Here is a 19,391-nt window from a genome sequence, read left to right as displayed (position 1 = left end):
ATCTCCGTTTTTAAATGTTTTACGTGTAGCCATCTGACCACTTTTTATTGGGTGACATATCATATGAGCACTTTGGTATAGGCTTGGAAAAACTACAGCCAGGGGTAAGGCTGGAAATACCTTAAGAATTAAGGGTGCTAAAAATGGACGCTGGATAGTCTAACATGAAAGATGGCATAGAGCTGTATGTTTAAAATGGGTGGAAACACATATGAATATTTATACATGAAAGCCATTGGAGAGGGTAAGTCTTTACCCTGAGTATCTGTGCAGGTAAGTCATTCATAAGAAAACTAATTACCTGTGCATGTACTCGGACTTGTTTAATTGAATAAGCTGCATGTGTGCCTTTTGCTATTCTTTGTGGCTATGCAATTATGGATTCAGTCTTCTTAAAATGATAGCTTTGGGGAAAATTTTTAAGTGGACTTTATACAGATACATTTTTCAGAAGCCATTGTGCTGAATAGACATATTGCCAGAATGAAAAATCCAACCCTATAAATAAGATTTCCACTGCTTGAAATCTAACTCAAGGCCTGTATATTTTAGGACAAGTCAACTGGCTTAATATAGTAAACTGTTTTGTTTATTTGTTTTCATTCCAAAGTCAAGAACTAAGGATGTTTTTCGATCAAGGTAATATGCCTTGTTTCCATTCATATTAAGATAAAAATGAAACAGTAAATTCTGAATGAAGCAGAAAAGGTACAACATACAACATGGTTGAAAATGTCTTCCTTGCAGAAGGCTGTCGGTTGCTGTTTCTACACATTTTAAGAGTTTTTTTTTTTTTTGTAATAAATGCTAGAAAGCAATAGGGCGGTGAATGCTATACCTCTCAGTTAATCAGCACAAGAATTCTTTAGACATCTTTGGAGTTACTTTCTTTTATAGATACATTGTCTCAAATGCATTGGCCCAAACTGTTTTGCTAATATGAAGTTAATTAGACAATCCAACTTTGAGCCTTGAGCGATGGGCAGTACAGCCGATCAAGGGGATATGTCGGGGGGGAGGGGGGGGATGGTGTCTTTTATGACCAAACCAGGAGGTTATGCAGCTGGCATTACATACATGACAGGTGTGCATATATGGAGCCTTAAATAAACAGAAGCAGGAAGGCAACTGTACATATCATCTAGCTAGAGAAAGCCGCAGACACTTGCCAAAAAATACATACAGACAGAAAGGGACAAGAGAGAAAGAGAGACAGAAGATAACCAAAAAAGAAAAAAAAAAAAAGTGGGGGAGAGAATCAATAAAACGATAAACCTGAACTTTTCACGAATTAAAAAAATGCAAATATATCTTTACATATGCATCAGTATTAAAAATAATACACGCTGGAACCAACAGGAGCGGGAGGAGGAGGAGAGGTGGAGGAGAGGAGGAGGAGGAGGAGGAGGAGGAGGAAAGAATGGAGGCGCCGCGGAGCCCTGATTATGCATGGGCTGGAGCTGCCTCCTCTAACCTGTTCTTCTCCGAGCCGGGCAGCCGGCGGTCCTCAGCCGCCCACAGAACAGGAGCCGAAACAACCGTTCCCGAAGGCTACAGCGTTTATTTTTCTCTTTTGGGGGTTTTGGCGGTTGTTTCAGGGGCTCGCCAACTGGCCCCTTTAATTAAAAGCTTCAATAAAAGGCGATCGCGCCAGGAATGCACGGGCTCCTCTTCGCGCAGGATTTGCATATTTTTTTAATGCCCTAATTTCCTTGATGTATGTAAATGTAGCCGGACGTAGAGGGAGACAGGGAGCTGACGTCAATGGACGTGACCTCGCAGCTAAACCTTGAACGTGAAGCCGGGATGGGGGAAAACACGGAGCGGCGGCCGGCGGAGCCCGCTAGCACGGGGCGGCGGCCACGGCGGTGGCAGATCCAAGACCCGAGGGGGCCCGGGGAGCCCGCGTGTCGACCCCGGGGGAGGACGAACGGCCGCCTTCTTTCTCCGCAGCTCGGCTTCCAGCCTCGCCAGCCTTCAGGCCGCACCGCAGGCTCTGGTCCTACACCTCCAGCCCCACCAAACACACGTTCTCTTGCTTCCCCCAGAAAAACAGCACACCCCCCAAACAACAAACCCAAACCAACAGATAACAGACCAAATCAAATTCCCCAAGGCTTTTAGACCAATGTTCGGGTAGCTTATCACAAAGAAGATTCTGACAATGGAACATTTTTTTTTTTTTTTTTTGGCTTCTTTCCACAAGAAGAGGAGGGGGAGACCTCAGACAAGAGCAAATCACTCCTAAAACACGATAAACTACACGTGTTTCCAGTAGGGAGAGGTAAATCGCCCAGCCGACTGGTGGGGGCTTCTCGTTTCGGTACCTGTTTACCTGTGCACTCATTAAGCGTGTTGGCTTCATTAACAGCCTTGCCTGGAGCGTGCGTTTTATAATGTGATGGGAGTGTCGTGTGTGTGTGTGTGTGTGTGTTTTGGGGAGGTGCTTGGGCTGGTGAGCACCGAGGCAGGCGCTGTGAGCCAGAAGAGCGAGAGACCAGCGTCTCTCCACGGCCACCTCCGGGACTTATCTTCGGAGCCATCTAGGCCAGCGCTCCGGGGCTGGAGTTCGAGTGACGCCCATCTTAAGGGGGCGGGGTGGTGGTGTTGTGGCTCAGAGAAGGCTGTCTCGGTACGGCCAGGCCCTTACATTGTCTGGGGAGGGGGGAGCTTGAAGTGCGAGCGAGTCGGTGGCCGCAGGCCCGGGAGTAATCTTGCGGGATTTAGCCTAGTGGACTTTTCACTTGGAGCTCGGCGGCCTCCGCGAGGAGGGAGCGGCTCGCGGCTACGCGGCAGGGAGGCCTTCAGACTCCAGACTACGGCCTCGCGCGCCCGCGGGTGCGTGCCCGCGCTCCCAGTGGGGGGCAGCCGGCACCACCCGGCGCACATCCGCCCCCGCCTCCGCCCGCCGCCCTCTCCTAGGCCGCTAAGAAATGGTCCTCGGCCTCTGCGGGGGCTGGGGCGGTGCGGAGCCGGGGACGGAGGGCCTGGGTTCCGGGCTGGCGAGGCCGGAGCGGCACCGGAGGCCGCGGAACCGGCTTCCTAGTCCGGCCCTGGGCCGCCGAGGCTGCCGTTTCTTCGTTCCACCTCTCGCAGCCCTAGCTTTGTTTTCTTGACATGCTCGTGGCCACCGGGCCCCACGCCGGCTATGGGAGCGTGTGCGTGTGCGCGGGGGCGGGCACGCGCGGCGGGCGGGGGCCCTCCCGCCAAGGACACGCATGGCTGTCTGTCCTCCGGCTGCACTTGGCGGGAAAGCCGGGGGCCGCCGGCTGGGCTACGCGCCCGCGGTTCTCATTACCTCCTCCCCGCTCCCCCTTGGGCCACATTTACATACGGGCCACTCGTCTGAATTTTTACAGCCCACCTCCCGCCCCCCTGTCGCACGCGCGCAGGCTCGGAACAGGCGCCCGCGCGCGCAGACCCCCGCGCTCAGCCTGCGGGCGGCCGGGGCGCGCGAACAGGCCCAGGGGTGCAAGCAGCCCTCGGTGAGAAGGCTTCTTGCACCTCCCTGTCGCGCCTACACCCCTGACAGCATCCCGGCTCGCGTCTCAGGAAGCCCACCTTCCCTTCCAGGCTCCCACCCTTCTCTCCCTGCACACTCCTACCCACACCCTTCCACATCTCTCAGCCTCTTTCCCTGGAACACACACACACACACTTTCTTCCCCCTCAAATAGCTAACCCCTATGGAGCGTCCCTGTTACCTTTTGAATAGCTTTGAAGTTTAAAGTATAAAAATCCTTATAATGTATTGCTGTCTTTAGCCAAACACATTTAAGGACCACAACAAAAAGAGGGGGAGGAGGAAAGAAGGGGGACTTGAACCAAAAGACCTTTCTTTAAAAAAAAAAAAAAAAAGTCTGCAAGTCAAAAGGTCATTCTCCAAGTTTGTAAATAAAATTGCAAAGGAGTCCTTAGAAAGGAGAGGAAAGAAGGAAAGAAGATAGAAAAGATCTACAAGTTACGTAAAAATGGTGCATTGGAAAAACAAAACAGGGCTATCCTGTTTTAGAAGCTTCTAAAAGAAATAAAGAAGGGGAAAAAAACTGGAGAAAAAAAAAAGAGAGAAGGAAATAAAAGGTAGGAAAGGCAAAAGAAGTTTCCAAAGAAATGTGTGCTTTGCTTCCTACAATAGGAAAATGTAGCCATTGCCTCCTTCAGACGAGACATTTCTAATTTGTTCCGTCTGTCAGGAGGGGACTATGAGAGGTTTGGGTGCAAATTCATTATCTCTGGCAACGCTGAACGTAGTGTGGGGACTGAAAAAGACCGTGGCAATGGATGAACAATAGGGCTTCAGTTCATCAGTAACAAAAGCAGTGGGGAAATTGGTTGAGTTTCAGAGCACGTCCTCCTCGGCAGAGGGGGCTGGACTAGACCTTGGACAGCCCCCCCAAAAACTTGCCGAGCCTCGCACACACCACTTCACTCTCCACTCCGAGGCTCAGGGAGCAAGTGCCTGGTGTGGGGGGGAAAAGTTGGCTTTTTTTTCCTTCTTCGTCTTTTGCGCCTTTCTCTCTCTCCCCCCCACGAGGGAAGATCCGTTTAAACTATTTTAGACGCAATCAAGCAAGAATCACCGTGTGGAATTGAGCGGCAGTTTTAAATGTGCTAAGGAGAGGGATGGTCTGAAAAAAAAATATTTTTTTTTTCTTTTTTTTGGAGACGCCGAAAGGAGCCTGTTTGCGTACTGCGGCTGCCCTGTGATTCTGGATCTTGTCTCCTGGCCGGCGCCTCGATTCCTACCCAGCTGGATTGGGGGGCAACACTGCCTGGCGCAGCCAAGAGAGCGAGTGAGTATCGCGGCGGCCCGCAGGCGGCAACTCGGCCGGCGGCGCGGGGCCAGCGTGCCTGCCGCGGCCCGGCGCCCGCGCTCCTTGCCTCGCCCGCGAGTCGGGGCCCGCAGAGCCCCGCTGCGGGCCGCTCCGAGGGCCAGTCCGGGGCTTTGCTTTAGCTAATTGATTGTGTGTCTCGGATGCGAAACCTGTTGATCTCTTGAGTTGTCTGAGCCGGGACTGTTAATTATCCAGTGGCTTGATCACCCCCGCGCCCTCCCCCCGCCCCCAATGAAGAATGCCAGGAAATTTTCGCCGTGGAAAGGGGAATGTTGTATGTAATTTTGTGTTGTCGATAGTGGGACTTTTCCCTCTTAAGCCTAGAGCAATTTTTTTTTTCGTTCCTGGGTTCAGGATTCGCGTTTTAAATAATTCTTTTAACCACCTCAAAGTTGAAATTACCTGGCAATGAAGTGAGAGGGTCGGATTGGATTCTAGCGGAAACTTAGGCACAGTGTCTAACTAGAACCGGTGGATTTCCACTTCCCGTTTCTCTTCGGGCCTTTTGGATTTAGGGAAGCGAGAGGCCGCTTTGCAGGGTTATCCCAAGTTCAGATTCATCAAGATGCAACCATCGCGGTTACTTTGGAGCGTTTCAGCTTCTGACTTTTCTGGTGTCTGAGCGAAAGCCGGGTCTCTGCGGTTTGCTCCGAGCCCAGACCTCGCTGAGGAAGGCGAGACCTTCCTTCCTGGGCTTGGAATTGTCTGCGGGAACCAAGGGCGGTGGGAACCCAGGCAGTGTATTTGCATTAGCGTCTGAGACGTTTTCTCTTGCACATATACCCGCGGTATTTGAATGGGGAACTGTCTTGAGGGGTCAGGGCAGCAGTGGAATTGATCAGAAGTTAGTCCGGAGGCCCTGTCAAGTCACGGCCACGGCCGGGGTCACTTTGGACGCTCTGGCTGCCTTGGGCCTAGAACGGCGGCGTCGGATCCCCTTTCCTCCTATCGGTGGTGCCTACCTCTGCCAGCCACACTCCTTCCCCACCTTGGCACCAGTAATTAGGGTTGCTGTCTAGAGAGATGAGCTCCCGTAGTCAGCATAATTGAACCAGCGCTGTACTTTCATTTTGCAAAAACAGTAGCCCCACCCCACCTCTCCAAAATAACAATAAGCATTTTAGAAAAATCATAAAAGAAAAGCACCTATATTGGGGAGTGTAAGACTTCTTGAATATTGAGTCGTGGGGGATGGGGGAAGGGAATTAAAAAATCCACCACTTTACAGCAATCAGGTTTTACATTATTCATTGATTTATTGGAGGAAATAGCCAATCAGGAGCCATAGATATGAATGCACATCTCACCGTGCTGTGGCCTTACAGTAAACTATTTGCATCTTTCTACTGGATTAGATATTTATCCAGGGATTCCCATTGTTTGAAAGGCCTGGAAATTCAATGCTTTAAACATTTGAAAAATATGACTTTGTTCCAATCTTTAAATTCATACATGGAAGAACTCTTCCCTCCTCTTTTGTATGGCAGGTTACAGTGTTCAAATCCCAAATGTTTCTTAAGAGTCCCTCTTTCTTCTAAGCTAAAAATAAAAGAAAAAAATTAATTTCCCAAACCCCTCCAGATTCTGCATATTTTGCATTGCCATTATCATGCATGTCTCCATTTAAATGCAAATTAGCATATTTAACCCTGTGGGTGCTGAAGCACAGGATATATTATACTGGGGTTTTCTGGAATCTGTTGGCATTTTAAGGAATTGTGGTAATTGCAATACTTTAAATGAAACTATCTAGGCATGATTTTATATATGTATGTGTATGTATATATAAAACTGTGATCATTTGTTTTCTTGACTGTTTTTCAGATGAGACCACAAAGAAGCATAAAATGAATAGACAATCCAACCAACCAAAGGTAATTTAAAATTTTACATTTGATAAAATTAAGGTGATGTGCAAAATAGAAATAGGGTATTATTTACTGGGTGGCAGACCTGCAGTGTATTGCATATCTCCCAATTCTTGTGATAGAAACAATTCCAGAAATATATAAGTTTCCATATGTGCAGTTTTCTCCTGATAGGTATTCCTGTCTATATTATATATTAAGGATAATGCAAATATAACCTTAACTGCTAATAAAAAAGAAACTCAGTGTACAGAAGAAATAATAGGACACTTTTATTAGAAAGTAAGCCAGTCAAGTACCTTGCCTGAACTGTAGAGATCACTATAAATTAAATGGCTTTTATGTGGAAAATGGTAGTCTTGACTATATTAGTGGACTGTGGTTTACATTCATGAGAATCATACAAACTCAATATTAAAAAGGGATTTCAGTGATAGGCCAATTTCTTTATATACTCTGCAGAGGTCTGAATAGGATTCAGAGAGGTGTTCTACGTATTAGTGGCAAACCTGATGTATTTGCATTTATGGAATAACGTAATTCTGATCTAAATATGTGGAAAATCATAACTTTCCACTTTTAACTTAAGCAGAGATTGTTTATTCCCAAGAAAACCAGGATGTTTCAATTCAAGTTTCAGCCATCTGGAGACCTATAAAAAGATTAGAAAACAAGCATGACAATCACGTCCCAATCTATTGGTCATTAATGGGAATTTATTAGAGAATGAGTAGGCAAGCCATATGAATTCAGTATATCCTTCAATATGCAGATTTCAAAAAGCTATTCTGTAACTCAGCTAAATAGCTTTTTGAAAAGCAAAAATAACTGAAATAAAAACATGTAGGTGTTAATAGTTGCTCATAACAATGTGTGGCAGACATTGCTGGAAATCTTTAGAATAGCACAATTGTTTCAACTTCTCTCACATCCTAGATAGTAATACAGTTTTTGAAATGAATGTGATAAACCTTGGCAATATTCAGAATAACCAGGTGCTCAATGTTAAGTCTTGCTATGTATTTTTTATTTCTTTATACCTTGAAAGATGATGGAGAGGTAAAATATTTAATTAGCTAGTGAACAGACTGTCCATAATCATCATGTTGGATAAATTCACTTTGGGGCGCTCTGAAATGAGCTGCAATATATGTGACAGGCAAGGGGCCAGTCTTGGAGTTAGTTGATATGACTATGTGGCATTGCCATAGAAGATGCTGTTTTAAGACAGTATATTCTATAGCTTCTAATTGTAGAAGCATCTCAGATGTTCAGTGTCTTGGCTTTAATGATACTTACTTGGGTTCTAAAAACGCATTTAATTGTTAAATGTGGCAGCATAGTTATATTCATTTGCAAATTCACACAAATATGGTGGTGATACACACACAGATGCATTCCATCTCTCTACTTTTACCAACCCCCACCCAGACATATAGAAAGCAAAGAGATATTCTAAAAATAACTGACATTTGGTAGGGTTTTGACTTAAGGAATTGAAGTAATCTGATCATATGCTTCCTTTATGTAGTACATGCCAAATCACTAATGATTCTGCTTCTAGGTCTTGGAAATCAAGGCCAAAATACTCTCCATCTTCCAAGGAAGTAAAGCTCATTGGGGTTTTACATAATGTCAAAAATGTCATGTGCCTCAGTGATGTATTCAGTTTTTATCCAGTTTATGTTGTGCCTCATAGTTTAAGAAGGAATAGTAACTGTATGGGTGTGTGTTTCTCTGATTTAGTTTGCAGGCATGTCTTATATATAACCCAGTGCAGCCATTTCTGATTGTACTTCCTGTTCCAAAATTTGATAAGGAAAATAGATGAGCAATTTTCATAGCTTAGTCTTTTCTAAATAGTCAGGATAAGAATGCTTATCAAAAAAGGAACTTACTAAAAAATCTAGGAAAGTTGGCATCTGTGTTACTAACTTACATATTTAATTGGTGTAATATTGTTGTCTGAACTCTTAATTGGGGGCTTTTCTTAGCAATTCTGGTTTTCTTGTCAGTCTTTTCTATAGGCTTTGCGTATGTGTACTCTGTGTATAATTTGATAGCCATATTCACACTCATGTCTTAAATGAATAAATTACTGAATTAATGAGAGTGTATATTAATTATGAAAGTGTTTTTGTGATGGGGAAAATAGTAAACCTATAAAAATGAGAGTATTGTGATAAACTAGTGATGTGTGAAATGAATATGAAGATTTATGATGTTTACATGTAGCATATATTTAAAGAATAGTAACACCACCAAGCATAACTCATAACAGTCCATAAAGTTCACCCATGGTGAATATGTATCTTATGTGGACAAATGTCTGTTGAGGGACATCTGACTATTAGAAATGTACATATCATAGATGCATTAGACATGGACTTCCCATTATGGAGAAGATAGAAGAAGAGGTCTTTAAGTGGCCATATTCACACTTGGAAAAGTCCTAAGGAAAAGGATGAGGCTAATTAATTAATTAAACAAAATTCCTCTCTAGATAGAAGGGTGGGGGTGGGGAAGGGGAAGGGGATAGAGTTATGCTCTTAAGGTCCAGGTGTCCTATCTGTCTTTTTAATGAGGTACCAATCCTTTTAAAAATAATTTCATAAGGAAGACTAGTATATTTTTCCCTTCTGTGTGAAAATTAATGTTTGAAACCACAGACAAAGCCTCAGCATTTTAATTACAGCAGAGTTGTGTACAACATTAGAAACTATTGCTACAGTCTTTACCTGTGCTACGTTCTAAGGCACACCCTGTATACAGAATTATTTAAAAAAAAAAATCCAGGATGAAGTCGGCTTGCTTAGAGCATTCACTTTGAACTTACAGAACAAAATATGATGCCCTATCGCCACGGTACGTAGATACAAAACATGTCTGAGCTGTGAAGCCATTAAAAACACACCACCAGAGCAAATTGTCAATGTAATCACACATGGACTCACTGCGTAATACAGATCTGATTCCCAGCCCCAGAAAGCAAGGCCCTGCTTTAAGCAATCGCAAAGTGCCTTCCATCTGCCTGCCCATGCAATCTGCCAGAAGAGAAACGCAGGTAAAGACGTTCCCCAGATCTGAAATGCTTTTATCTGTCCTTAGAGAGAGATTTCTTCCAGTCTTTGGATATTAGAGCGATCTACACTAGCACCGAGGAGGTAAAAGGCCGCGGGTTGCTTTTCCAGGAGCAGGCGGTAGTGCTAGCGGAAGAGCTGTTGATTGAGAAAACAGGGCTGTGGCAATGCCGCCGCCGCCGCCGCCGCCGCTTTTGCTGCCGCTACCTCTGCTTGGGCAGCAGACGTGGGGCTGCTGGATGATCACTGATGCATATCAATAACCGTGTACTTGAGATTTCTCATGACATCATCATTACCTTGGTCTCCCGCGGTCTCGAACCTTTGACCTTGCCGGGCTGGTCCACATTTTGGCAGTGAAAGCCCCTCCAATGATGGCCCTTTTCTCCTTCTTTCAGACCCGGGGCAGCAGCACGCCAGCAAGACGGCATCTTCTCCTCCCCAGCCTAGAAGCCCTGTGAAATCGAGGATCTTCCCCCTAAAACACACACGCACAAGATATGTGCAATCAAGCTGCCACCGCTTGGTAAAAAACCTCATGGTGCCTACCCCAAAGGATCCGGAGCAGATCCTTGAATCAGCTGTCACTTCTTCTATAGAATGGGATTTTTTTTTTCCTTCCTCCTTAACCTGCGCTGGAAATTGCCTTTGGCTTTACACGTCTCTATAGAGGGAGGCTAAAGAGTCTTGCGTGAGAATGAAGCAATTTACAATGCAAATAGAGGCCTGTGAAGGGACTGATGCTGCTGCTCACTCGTAACCGCTTTCTGCACCGTAATAGCTGGTTTTATTTTCTGATATTGATAGATGAATTGTTGGCTAACGCTGCCGGAGATTACCTGCTGAAAGGAGAAAAAAAAAAGTTTGGAATAAACTTTGAAAGCCACAGCTCTCGTTTGGATGTTTTAGCTGCACACACAGACAGAAACCAGGTCATATTTACATACAAGGAGGCATCTTTTGCGCGGCAAAGTGTCCTGGAGGACTACTCTTCGGTGCTGCCGGAAAGATTCGCACCTGGAGTATGGGCCGAAGAAGACAGAGGCTGTGAGGGAAGCGAGTTGTTATCTTTGGTTATCTAGCTGTATGAGTGTATTGGTCTTCATAAAGCTAGATAACCGAAAGTAAAAACTCCTTCAAGGTCGCCGGGGAGCGTGTGAGAATGAACGACAACCAAGAGACAGTAAAAACCGGAAAGGTCAGGAATACTTATTGAATCTAACTTTGTTTTTGTGTTCGTTTTTGCCTTATGATGAAAGATGGGATGAGAGGAAATTAAGCAACGCACGTATGCCAAAACATAAAGGTGGAGATATTTTGCTAGAGGTTGTTGGAGCTGCAAAGGAGACTTGTATAGTGCTAATGAGTAAAGGGGCACATGTAGTGTGTCCTACTTTAAGGCAAAAGTTTACATATGGAGTTTTTTTTTTTTTTTCTTGGAAAGCTGTTGTAGAGATGTCTGGTACCTAGTCTGTAAATGATTCCCTATATATGTAGACTTAGGCTGTTCCCTTCTGAGACCCCTCCCCTGAAAAATTTAAAGATTATGCTTGGAAACTGCATATATTGGGGTTGTATGTCAAATTATATGAAATTAGAGCTGGAAGGTTAACAATTTGTATCTACTGAGGATACTGAGTACAGAAAGCTAGGAGGAAAAATGCAAAAAAAAAAAAAAAAAGCAAAGAATGATTTTTATTCTTCTATTCAAAATACAAGGACAGATGCTTCTCTGTTCCAAGAGGGTTTCCTTGAGGAAGCTACTGAAGCAGAAAGACATGATGGAGACGAGATCGCCTCCCCTCTTGTCAAAGTGTTAAAAAAATGTTCTGTCTTACTCTGCGCCTAGCATTGGAAATGAAAGTGACATTTACGCCACAACCCACGTGTGCGCCTCCTCTCTTTTTGTTTAAGGATGATCAGGTCTATCCAGGAAACAGCTCTGGCATCCCAAACTGAAATAATTAGGACGTATATAGACCTGACAAAAATGGAAAGGGGGTGGGGAATCTGAGGGTCTGTCTTGCCTAATTGATTCCACTAAACGGAATGCGGGAGATGTGAACGGCAGGACGCTCCGATTCCCACGCTCGGGGGCAAGTGGTAAAGCGGGGCCCGGCAGCCTATGACAGACAGCCCTGTTGGGGGGTGGGGGTATGAAAAAAACATCAAGTGCACACACCATACTCATCTCCATCGCTTAAGAAAGTAGAGGCATTTCCCACCCACAGCCATCTGCAGCCTCCCAAATGGCAGCGCCAACTGGTCTGTAGCTGCTGCGTACTGTCTGTTTCTGTTAATTTTATAATCGCTGTTTAATCTGGCCATTATTAAGTCTGGCTGTTTTCTTCGGTTGAGATTTTTAATATGTAAGGAAAGCTAGTAGAAAACAGTCCCCCCCCCCCCCAAAGTGCCATTACTTCCTGCCCCTCATGTCAAATTCTCAGTCCCTCATTTTGGCCTGGTGGACCACCTTTTCTGGCTTTTGTTTTGGGTGGGTTATATTTAAAAATATGTATCTCTGTATAACAGATGTTATGATCACTTCATCAGGCTGTTTACATCTGAACATTATGTATCTAGCAACTTGGCCTAATTATGCTAGTAGGCATGCACTGGAAGTGAAACTATAAAATCCTCAACCTGAAGTGTTAATTACAACACAATAAAAGTTTGTTCTGATATAGGACCAGCTAAATGTGTTCTAAACACCCACTTTCATTTAATCTAAAAAAGTGACTTTGCTCAGGAGAAACTTTGGCATTTTAGAGGTTCCCCCCTGTAATCTTTTAGAGAAATCCTTACATTTTTACACGTGTCACCAAGCAAACATTTCTATAGGTATTTAAATATAAATACAAACCTTGCATTACAAAATGTCTGGAATGACCTGTTACCTTCCATGTGGCCTAGATTACTAGCAATCCCAAATCCCAAACATACAGTTTTTCTTCAAAAGCATTACATTTTCCTTTGTAGTTTCAAATCCTTATAAGACTGCAGACTGGTGAAGCCTGTGAAACCACTGTTAGTTTCAGTTAGAAACTCTGAGAGACTTTATTAATGTAAATTCTCAATTTGGCTGCTGAACACGTGCCAAAGTTTTACTACTGTAGTGACCGTTGAGAAGACCCTTGTTTATTTACATTTGAAGCACTGTTTGTGCAAACAACCTTTCATTGTTAAGTGCCTGTATTCCTTTCATTTACTTCATGTCCAGGGGTGCTATTTACCTAGAACCATTGTCTACTACAATTAACATTTACATTACAAAGTGTGTGGTTTTCTTTCTCAAGGAGGTTCAATTAAGGCAATAAGATGTTTGCTGGGGAAACCTATTGTTTACTGAAAGCACTCAATGGAGTCAAATTACTGAAGCTTTTGCCTACATCTTGGTCTTTTATGTAAATGTGTTAAATATAACATCTAAGGAAAATAAACAATATTATAATTATGTGTTTGCCATTGTCATATCAAACTTGCTTTGTATCATACTAATGTTACATGACTTATCGATCAATAAAAATACATTTCAATGTTATTATTTTCATTTTATTTTTTGCTGTTCCACTGCTCTTGCTGCAACATGTCCCAATTTTTCTTTTTTCTATTACACATCAAACTTCTGACATTTTGTTTTATTTGTGTGTGTTGAAGAGAGGTACTGTATCTGAGCATGGGTCTGAAGGGTGTCCGAGGTGATCTCTACAATGACCTTATAATAAGGTGATATTTCTTTGAAATCTGAAATATTCCAAAGGCATGTACATTTAAGTCAAAAGAAGTGTAAATATCAGTTAAGTAGTTCTTTGAAAGCTAGTTTTAACATTGGCAGAAACCGGATCAAGTTTATTTAGCATACCACTGCATTGTAAAACAGTTGGAGTGAAGTTGCAGGTTGCGTGAGCATGCATGTTAACTAGTGGGAACCAAGCGCAGTCTTTGTGAAAGGGGAGCAGCAGATTGCTGTGCAAGGCCAATGTTAAAAAGGCAGCTGAATTTAACACCATCTGGAAGAAAAGATCCCTTCACGACTTTCTCACACCGTCAGACAAAACTAGTGTCTCTTGTTCCGAGCCCTTGTCTATGCAACCATACAATACTGAGTCATTATACTTTTGCTGAGAGAAAATTTGAGAACACAATATGGGTAACCAGTGAATGACCAAGTTTCATTGTGCCCGCTTAAGTCGATTGAAATCTACGTCTAGAGCTATGAATGGTAGTATTGTTTTCCTCACCAGGGCTGTACTAAATGTCAGCACAGTGTAAAGAAAAACTTGAAGTCTGCAAATAACTTACCAGATCTCAATTATAATATTTTCCCACACTAGAACTAATATCATTGCGAGGGGCTACATTGCAGAAAATACAAAAAGAAATGAAATAGAGAGTTCATTTAGAAGTTATTTTATCCAGACAAACATTTTAATTTTCTGGTGGGAACCTCAATTTAGGCTGTAGGCTGGGTTCAGAAGTGGAATTCATTACTGGGAAGTTCAAGTTGCAAAAATGCTTCTGGTGCAATTAAAGTAGAAACAAACAACTCGTCCCACCTGAAACTCTGGTTTCTTAAACATGAAGACACTCTCCTTGGGTTTTACTGCTTTAGTTCTGCTGAGAATTATTGGTATGGATCTAGCTTAAATGGTGCTTTAAGTTTTGGCAGACATTGCTCTTTCAAGTTTGCCACTATGATTGACATTGCAAAAGAACATCATAGATGTACATTTCCAAAAATATATGACATTCTGGAACCTCCCTAGTTGGAATCTGGTGCCCTCAGGAATACACCTCTTTTTATACTACTTCCCCTCCCCATTTTCTAACTTTTCTTTTTCAAGATGTGTGTGAATCAGTTATTATACTTAGGTTTAAGGTTCATACAATCTATTTGACTGTAAACAGTCAGAAAAAGGAAACAAAACAATTCAAAAAGAGTAAAAGGAGTTGGTTGTGTATGTTTTATTAGGATGTCTATTTTAAATATAATTGACTTTGCAATTTTGTTATTGTGTCACCAAGTGTCGCATAGTTCTTAACATGTAAGTGCAAAACAATGAGTAATTGCTGTTTTGCTGAATAATACATCTGAGTTGCCGACGTCAAAGGTATTATTTTGTGTATTTCTAAACAGGAACGTTAACTGCAGGTTTTGACATCTAGAATCTTTTCATGAAATCCTTAGAAATAGGCTGATAAAATGACACCTGTAAAAGTAAATATAAAGATATAACCAACTTATTTTCCTTGTCCTACTTTATACAAGAAAATTAACAATGAAAAGTCACTCAATAATAGAACTATAGAGGATATAACATAAAACCAGCCATACAGAAAAATCCAAAACAACAACAAGAATGGAAATGAGAGATTAAAAAAAAGATATATGGGAAGACTTCTGCAATATCCTTGCAGGATATGAATGAATATACTTACCAGTATCAGCCCCCTAGTGCAGTTACCATTAATGTGCATAGTAATGAGATCAATGCATTATTTACAGTCAAAATGAATTATTTTCCCCAAGTGGCCTTTCTTTAAATCTTCTTAAACACTAAATTTCTTCTACTTGTGCTCTGTGTTTATTTTTTAAATTAAAATAATTTTCTTATTTGGAAAAATATGAAATGCTAATTTGATTTCGTGTAGCCTTTGATGAAAATTAAGAAACCACTTAAATAGTACGAGATAAGGATAAGTGCATTTCAAGTTCATAAACGTTCTTCCTATTCATAGACTACATATAAACAGTTCATGACAGTTTAGAATTCAATGAAATTTGTCTTTTTAAAAATGGAGAGAGATGAAGCCAAAGGTTTTATTTTCCAATGTGGCTAGAAAATGTATTAAAGAGAGTGTGTAATTATATACCTGGTTTTTTCTATGGATCTGTATCTCTGGAAATGCCATTCTGATAAGAATATTGATAACCTTTCCCCACTCTGTCTTGCTAAGACTTGGCTTTTCCTTAATTAGTTACAGTAAAACACACCATAATATGGTGCTGCACTTGGAAGGGTGCTGGGGCTGCAGGTGGTGAATTGGGCAACAGGAGGCAAGGTGTCCTTTAGAAGTTGCTGAGTAAAAAGACATCCATAATACTGGGTCAATTGTTTTTAACACTGGTACTTTGAGACAGTTAAACAGGTCCTACAGCGATGGGGCATGTAAGGTTGTTCTTCAGTGTCTCCAGATTTTAATGGATGGCCTTGTTATCCTGTTTTTGTGTTCATTGGTTTCTTAGCACAAGTTAACCTAGTACAGAAGTCAGCAGAAACCTCTGTTCTCATCTGCTTTGAGAATCCATTTCATCCCTCCTGGGAATTGTTCAATTTTATTGTGGAATTAATTCTAAAGATGGTGAATGAAAACGAAAAGTATACAGCTATGATTGCTAAGGAATATCTGCTCACCCTCAATCAGGGCTGCGACTTAGTGCACTTCCTTAGAAAGGTGATGACCATCTTTGAGGTGGGAGCCTGTGACCTTCTGCTTTGCAGCCAACTGCCAGACCACAGGAGGGTAGGACTTTAAAAAGTGAAGATAATCGACTTTATTCAGGGAAATAATGTAGTGCTGAGGCATATCTGTTCAAAGACAAGCACATCACTGTGCTTGGTTGGTTGAACTGGGTTTTAAGCCGAGCTCTAGCCCTACGTATTCTTGAGATCTAAAAATAGCCAGGCTTAGCCGCCGCCTCGCTAGGTGCTTGGCGTGGGCGGTACACGCCAGGGGAGACAGCAGACTCTGTGACTGGCTGCGAAAGTGGTCGGGCTAGGCAGTGGCAGCGACGAAAGCAGCCGGCCGGCCGCCGGGCAGCACGACGCCTCCCGGTGACCGCCAGCAGCTAGAGTCCTGCAGCTGCGGCAGCTCGCGGCCAGGGCCTGAAAGCGGGCGTCTGATTGGTGTTTCCCGGGAGACCGGCTGCCCCAGCTGCCCGAGCTGGTGCGCCGGCGCGCGCGCTCCCGGGGCTAGCTCGCGCTCAGGGCTGCCGCGCAGCGGGGCGACCGGGGGCGCGCTGTGGCAGGGGGCGCCGGTTTAGGAGGCCTCCAAAGTTGGCACGAGCTCAAATTGCAGAACCCGCCCTCCAGAGTTTGGAGACCGCCAGACGCCGGTCTCCACTGCCAGGGTGCGGCGGCCAGCGTTCCAGTGCCTGGCTCGTAGAGTTGCGTCCGCGAGGGCCGGTGTGTGTGTTTTGATTTGTGTGTCCTTCGGCCCCTCACCCACGACCTCGGCCCTGTCTTTGCGCCAGCTGGGAACTGCGGTTGCTTGGGAATCCGGGGAGTTGGACTTGCGGATGGGGGTGTCGTCGGGGTTTAGTCACGCCTGGAGGTCTGTTGTAGGCAGGCCTCCGCCTTCCCAAGCATCTTTCTGCAGGCTAGCAGGCCACTTGTGATTGTCTTTTGCTGACCCTCAGTTTCTCTAGTTCTGCCCAGGCATCTTTCCTGAGTATGATCAATATTAATGATGAAGATATTGTGTTTCCCACCCCCCACCCCCGCAATTTTTAGCCTAGTGAAAAGCTGCTAACGGAAAGATACCCCCACCCGCACCCCAAGGGGGAAGATCTTGGGGGAAGAAGTTTTGTGTATCCAAAGAGGGGGTTGGTGAGCCCAAACTACTCTGGACCCTTCCGGAGATCAACTTGGCAGCTCTACCCCCATGGCCCATTACGAACTCAGAGAGCATCTTCCCCTATCAGATTTGCTGGAAATATTAATCTCCTTGTTGGGTGGATACAGTAGAACTTGTTCAGTGATTACTTTAAAAAGAGATCTGGGTCTTAAGCACTTACTAAAGCCAGTTAATAACATCATGCATGGACATTTAAACTTGTTGTAAGTTGCAGAGAGGATTAGTAGGAAGTCACGCTGTGCGCAGCTAATGATACCATCTTAACTCTAACGGGACTAAATCCACCTCGCCTGGCTCAGGTCTGGCTCTTCGGCCCTGGGGTGGGGCTGGGAAAGAGGAGGGGCCTTCCTGCCCTCCTTTCTGGTGACGGTCACTCGTGCTGGGACCCTGAGGACCGTCCTGGCCCTGTTGCTGGGTGGGCACGAGCATCCGGATGAGGGCCCAGGCTTCAAGGTGTATTTGGACTCGCCACACCCACGGGCTGTGCTTAAGTGACACTGAAGGGCACTTGCCTATATGTTGAAACAGGTTTGATTCCACTAACCAATGGGTGCATCAATGTCTGTTGCAAGCTCAGGTGAGGGTGAGGGAGTCCAAAGGTGGTCCCTTTCTGCTGCCAGTGGGTGTGCATTACAGAGGCCGTTTACTTTCAGTTCTGCTTTTTCAAAAGTAGTCAAGCTCAGTATTTCACAGGTAAATTTCGAAGCATATTATTAACAGCCTTTCTGTCATAGGCTTGCACAACTGGTTTCAAACGGATTACTGTTGTAAAGGCAGTTTGCGACCACTTTATGACAGGGCCAATTAGAAATAATCTTGGGAAAACGCTTCCAAAATGCTGCGTTATTAAAACACTCACAGAGCAATATTCATTTGGTTGTGTCACTAAGTAGCTGTCTGACGGATTTCTTATGTTCTCAGAGTTTCTTTTAATAGTAACTGGCCCTGGGAAAACAAGCTATGGGAAAATTTCAACTGCAACCTGGTTCTTGGAGGGTTTTTTTTGTTTCTTGTTTAGTTTTAAATTCAAACTTGACAAAGTTAAAATGTTTATGCCTCATATCGTAATTGCTAGTGGGAGATTTGGAAATAACTATAGATGCTAATCACTTTAATAATTGGTGAAAACCTGTAAATAATTTTCTTAGGAAAAGGGATGTGTGTAAATAATATTAATAAACACTTTTTCTCAATCAGTCCATGAAAAAATGACTTCCAGAATATTGTTCAGGATGTCTCTAAATCCTTGTCTTTCAGAGAAAAAAAAAATCTATGTACTTATATAACCCCCCCTTTCATACACACACACACAGATATAGATATAAGTAAGATTTACTAGAATGGAACAGTTTCTAACAAGTATGATTAAGAAATATTTTCATTGAATAAATATCTCAAATGTAATTAATTTATGTATTTATCAAACCTGCTGTAATAAACTTCCTATAATTTCTTTGGAGGTAATGCTTTCCTGAAGACAATAATAGATTTAATATCATTGAAATTCAGAATCCATGGACTTACTTCTTGTCAGAGCTACATCTCTTGTATAATAATAATAGAAGTGTACTTAGTTCTTATTTTTAATTCAGTGAGAATTACGAAGGTATCTGAAACTGTTGCATGAATTTAATAGTCTTTGAGAAGAACTCAAATCGTGGAATTTAGGCCTTATTTTTAGAAAGCACAGTTTGGAGACTTCCTTGATAGTCCTGTGGTTAAGACTTCTGCCTTCCAGTACAGGAGGTGTTAGTTAGATCCCTGGTTTCTGCAGCCAGAAGAAAAAAAAAAAAAGAAAGCACATAGTAGCTGCTCAATATATATTATCCTAATGTACTGAATTATCCTTGAAGTATATAATCTATATACAAAGTTAAATTAGCATTGACTGACAGGAGTCTGAAGTTGGGGATGTTGTACAGTCTGTGAAATAGCTTGAAAACTGTTTAGTAACGTTTAATATGAAGTTA

The 19,391-nt window shown here is 43.3% G+C and overlaps 1 long non-coding RNA gene across 1 annotated transcript; it reads left to right on the top strand.

Moving 5' to 3' along the window:
• The first annotated feature begins 3,301 nt into the window (after nucleotides 1–3,301).
• LOC133251655 (uncharacterized) lies at nucleotides 3,302–13,324 on the top strand. The gene is made up of 3 exons (XR_009737715.1): nucleotides 3,302–4,793; nucleotides 6,660–6,709; nucleotides 10,182–13,324. It is a non-coding gene; the product is annotated as an uncharacterized LOC133251655 (long non-coding RNA).
• Nucleotides 13,325–19,391: the final 6,067 nt, after the last annotated feature.

Source organism: Bos javanicus, chromosome 7 (assembly GCF_032452875.1).
Source record: "Bos javanicus breed banteng chromosome 7, ARS-OSU_banteng_1.0, whole genome shotgun sequence".
Lineage (NCBI taxonomy): Eukaryota > Metazoa > Chordata > Mammalia > Artiodactyla > Bovidae > Bos > Bos javanicus.
This window is presented reverse-complemented; position numbering and strand designations above follow the sequence as displayed.